Genomic DNA, 5618 nt, shown 5'->3' on the forward strand with positions numbered 1-5618 from the left:
CCAAGAAGAAGAGTGTTCACGTGGTTTCTGCATACTTAAGGTAATATTAAGGTCCCTTTTTCATTGTTAATAAGTTTATTTAGAGTTTTAACGGATTAGAACGGAGAAAATAGTGTTATAAATTCATTTGTTGTTTTGTTGAGATTTATGGATCGGGGGCTGTTTTAGTTGGATTAAATGGATGGAATTATCTGAGTTATGATGTATAATAATTGTTGATGTTGTTGACAAGTTGCTGTTCTTGAATTTGGGAGAATAAAGTGTATGAAGATATCATATACAAAGCATATACCGGGCTGTTTTTATATGATTTGCGTGGCTGTTTTGTGACAATATTTTGGGGTTTTTTCGTGGTTGTTATGAATTGTTTTGTGGGCTGGAATATCGTGGGATTGGCTGTAGTTGTTGTTGTTGTTGTGTTTGTTGTTATACTATAGATATACGAAAATAAAGAAGTGTATACAAGCATTGGTATACGAATGTATATTGGGCTGTTTTGGAAGTGATTTAAGAATGGATTTAATTCTAGTTGGATATGAAATTGTTGGTGTTGTTGTTGTTGGTATTTTGATTGATGTTTGGCTAAATTGGAATCTCGAGGATTGTTAAGTTTTCAGGGGAAATGCTGCCCGAATTTCGTTAAGTTTCATTCGTACTTGGATTGGTTAGTAAGTGATGTGGATGATCTAACTGTGGCTTATGTTATCTTAATTTTAGACCTACGAGCTCGAGAAGTAGACGTTGGACATTTAAATAAGCGTTAAAGGTATGTAAAGCTAACCCTTTCTTCTTTTTGGCATGATCTTTATGAAACAAACAGACGACATGTATATGATTCCAAAGAAGTTCCTATTCTTAGAGCCACTAGGATGGCTAATGTTCTTAATTTCCAGAAGCTATTTCATTATGTCTTGATACGTGTAGATGATTCCAGAAGTTCTATTTTGATATAATCCATAGTGACATTCGAAAGGTACTTGATGTGACTATTGTCTTGATTTCCAAATGGTAGTTCATTTTGATTACTCTATTGAGTCTCAGATATGATTTAGTTTGTATATGGTTTCTCACTACTCTGCTCGTGCATGCCTCAATATGTCTTTCACCGAGTCCCGGGCCAAGATATGTTTTCGTGCACGGTTTCACTGCATTGTTCACCGAGTCCCTCACTAGAGGGCCGGGTACGGTATATATATTTATATGTGATGACATGATGATGTGATGACATGATGATATGATGATATGTTGATGTGATTATGGCGCCAAGGATGGTATGTGATGACTTTATTCACCGAGTCCCATAATGGGCCAGGTATGATATATGATATTGATATGCATGATTTACATTTCATAAGGAAAGTGTTTTGGTATTTGAATGTCGTACTTTTCTACTGTAATCTCTATTTCAGTCATGATCCTCTTTATCGTATTCCATGCTTTATATACTCGGTACATATCTCGCACTGACCCTCTTTCTTCGGGGGGCTGCGTTTCATGCCCGCAGGTACGAATAGTAGATTTGGTGATCCTCCGGCTTAGGACTTCTACTCAGCTGTCTTGGGGAGCTCCATTGTTCAGGAGCCTAGACTTTTGGTACAGATCTTTTGATGTGTATACATATATGTTTATGCAGGGGTACGACGGGGCTCTGTCCCGTCATATTTCATTATCGATACTCTTAGAGGTCTGTAGACATATGTGTGGGTTGTGTATAAGTTTGTTCAGATGTGTCTATACGATGTGCTATGGATATGCTCTTCTGTAATGGCAGCCTTGTCGGCTTGCGTATGGTGACGATATGTATTGGCAGCCTTGTCGGCTTGCGTATCATGTTGATGTATTGTGGCAGCCTTGTCGGCTTGCGTATCATGTTATGTTCTGATCAGTTGTGACTCCCCAGGAGACCGGTTATTTGGATATATGTGTATATGATGACGTTATGAACTTCTGGAGTTCCTTTGCAAGTTTCCATATTGATTTAAGCTTTAGTTTGACTATATCTAATAGGTACGTATACGAGTGTCCAGGTCGGGCACTACTCATGGCCCACGGGATTGAGTCGTGACAATGGTGATTTACGAACAACTTATACGGATCGTATTCCACTTTACGGTCCGTATTTCAAAGCATATTTAACCATTCGAGCATTTGGCAGAAAGTTGGAGTTTCGGAAGTTGAAATACGACTGGGCAGTTTACGGGTCGTAAACCAATTTACGGTCCGTATTTCAAGAGATTGAAGTTTCTCAAAACTGGAAGGACGACTTGGTCGTAAACTAGTTTACGGTCTGTATTTCAGTTTACAGACCGTATTTCCTATCGATGGGGACCAAAGTGCAAATCTGCAATTTTCACGTTTTCAGAACCTATAAATAGTCATTGTAGGGTTTTAATATTTATCAGTTATTATATTTTTGTCTCTTGACTTAGAACATTAAATACTCTCTAGTTTTTGAAGGTTCAAACATCAATTCAAGTATTATCAATTTCTCTTTTCTTCCAAAGTAAGCAATTATGAATTCTTCAATTTCTTATTTCTTGTTCTTTGTCATGAGTAGCTAAATTCCCTTACTAGGGTTGTGAACCCAATGATGGGTGTTTTGTGATTGGGTTTGTGATTGATATACACATAATGGATTACTAGGGTTTATTTATTCTTCATTCATAATTAATGGTTGCAAACATTGATTAAAGCCATAAACCCTGATTTATTTGGGAAAGTAATTAGGGTTGGTAAGAATAAATAACAAGGACTCAAAGCTTTAAACTTTGTTTAATAAATTCACTTAGGAATAAGAAGAATTTACTTGGCATGATTAATCGTTCTTCATAGTTACTTTCTTGTATTTGGGAAAATCATAGAAAGAGATAATCTTTATTTATTGGGAAATAGTAGAGATTCATATAGAGATTAAGTGCATTCATACAATGATCCATTAGGAGTATATCAAGAGCAATACCCATGATCATACATCCTATCTAACGGGGACACAACCTTAGTTTCTTTTACCATAAATTTCCACCAAAGAAAGTCGATAGCAATTAGTTATAGAAAAAACCAACTATTACCAAAATCATCGGATTAAGACATTAGACCTAAGCTTAGCATCCTACGACTTTAGTAACCTTTTTACACCATATTCCCTGTGGGATTCGACCCCAACCTTGTTGGGTTACTATATTTGACAACGTCCGCATTATACCATTAATAGGTGTAATTTGAGCGTATCAAATTTTGGCGCCGTTGCCGGGGAATACGGTTTTGAAATTACTAAATAGTGTTTGCTATATTGAAGTCTTTTGCTTATCCCATCACACCTTGTTTGCTACTCTGTGTAAACCAGGTGAACATGAATCAGAATCATCAAAATCAATGTGCTGACAACTAGGGGAATCGGTTGAACAATCCGGCGAATGAATCAGATGATGAGAATATTTTTGCTGATCTTGTTGCAGAGGAGGACTATGCATCTGCTATTGTTCACCCCCGAGTTGCAGCCGCTAGCGTGAAAATTGATTCCTTTCTATACCAGTTGTTGAAACTTGAGGGATACTTTCGGAACTCTACCGAGAATGACCCTCAACGTCATTTGCAGAATTTTGTGGATGTGTGTGCTAATCACATCCAAAACAACGTTCCACAAGATGCTATTCAGTTGAGGTTATTCAAATATTCCTTAACCGGGGAGGCAAGAACATGGTTTGAGAAGCTGCCCCGAAATTCAATTACTTCATGGGTAGAGATAGTGACTGCTTTTCTCACAAAATGGTTACCCCCTAGCAAGAAGGTTGAAATTCGTGACAAGATATATGAATTCAAGCAGCGACCGGGGGAACAACTAAATGAAGCCTGGGAGAGATTCAAGGAGTATTTGTAGAAGAGCCAGAATCATGGTTTTCCAAAACACATATTAATGGAGAAGTTCTACCGAGGGCTAGTTTTAGTGACACAGTCAGTTGCTAATAATGCAGCTGATGGTTGTTTCATGAACAAAACCTTTCGACGAGTGACCAACATACTTAACAAGCTAACGACTCATAATCAGGCTTGGCACTCCAACAATGCTAATGTGGTACCATATGGTAGTGCTATGATCCAGAATATTGTAAAGGAGAATCAAGACACCCAGTAAACATTGGCAAAACTTGCAACAAATATCTCCCTGCTAACGAAGAAGTTTGATGAATCCCAGATCAAGAAAGTAAATGTTTGTGAGGATGATACAGTTTTGCCAAAAGGGATGTACCATACTCAAGATGGTCCGTTCCATGATAGGCCACCTATGCAGGTTGAAGATGCTAATTATGTTAATAACTCTCAAGGGGGTTACCAAAGATAGAATTACCAAGGTGGCTATCAGAATCAGAATCAATGGAGACCTCAGCAAGGTCAAGGTGCTTACAACAATTCTGGGAACTAAACAATAATTTTGGTGGTGCGAACCAAGGGGGCTACAACAACAACAACAATTTCGGGAACAAGAGTTCCAATCCTTATATACCACCGAAAGGGCAGTCAACAGAGCAAGGTAGTTCGAAGGTTGAATCAATGCTTGAGAAGATTTTGGAAAATCAATCTAAGTCTGAAAGGACTTTATCTGGGCTGAAAGAAACAGTGGGTTCCCATACAACGGCTATTCAGAAGCTTGAGTCACAGATGAGGGATATTTCTAGAGAGCAACACCCTCCTAAAAAGGGAGGACTTCCGAGTGACACTATTCCAAATCCAAAGAATGTGGGAGGCGGTGTAGACCGTATGTTTGCCATTACTACTAGGAGTGGTAAAATAATCCAGGGGGGCTGATGAGAAGGTGATTGATCTTGAGCCGATAGATGGAGAGGATAAGGTGCAGTCTAAAGCACCCATTATTGCTGATGAGAATCCTACTGACAAGAAGGTTGATGATATTCCAGAGATGGTGAAGAAAGCTGATAACACAAGCAAGCAGGCTGTAAAAATGGCTCTCCGCCCTTTGACGCAGCTTTTCAAATCTAAACCTCCCTTTCCTTAGAGGTTGGTAAAGAAGAAGGAAGATGCTAAGTTCGAAAAGTTTTATGATCAGTTGAAGCAGTTATCTCTAAACTTTCCCTTCTTGGAAGCTATCAAGGAGATGCCGATTTTGCTAAATATTTGAAGGATCTGCTGACCAAGAAGAAGACGGTTCAACATGAAACCGTGAGTTTGACTCACACAGTGAGTTCCATCATTTCAACTACAACTGTTCATAAAAAGAGAGATCCTGGGGCGTTCACCATTCCTTGTTCTGTTGGGCACCGTGATTTTTGTCACGACCCAGCTCTGTGGGCCGCGACTGGTGCCCTATTTGGACACCCCAAACAGACTTACATACTAACTCATCATATTCTAATTTAACTCAGATTTCATATTAATCTTTTTAAACAGATCTGAAATTAAATATTATCTTAAGCGGTCGCGCGTGCAAAGATATCATATCAAAGCCAAAAAGGGGAGGCGGAATACACATCACCGAATGTATACACATATACAAATATATGGGCCACCATGGCCGCCATAGCAGACCGGACCTCATTAAGACGCAAATCATAAACAAAGCAAACACATATAGGACCCACGACCCACATATATGATTACAGGCC

The 5618-nt window shown here is 38.8% G+C and overlaps 1 non-coding gene across 1 annotated transcript; it reads right to left on the bottom strand.

Moving 5' to 3' along the window:
- Nucleotides 1–3791: 3791 nt before the first annotated feature.
- LOC132616383 (small nucleolar RNA R71) lies at nucleotides 3792–3897 on the bottom strand. Its single transcript, XR_009573167.1, has one exon. It is a non-coding gene; the product is annotated as a small nucleolar RNA R71 (small nucleolar RNA).
- Nucleotides 3898–5618: the final 1721 nt, after the last annotated feature.

The sequence above is a fragment of the Lycium barbarum genome, chromosome 10, assembly GCF_019175385.1.
Source record: "Lycium barbarum isolate Lr01 chromosome 10, ASM1917538v2, whole genome shotgun sequence".
In the NCBI taxonomy this organism is placed as follows: domain Eukaryota; kingdom Viridiplantae; phylum Streptophyta; class Magnoliopsida; order Solanales; family Solanaceae; genus Lycium; species Lycium barbarum.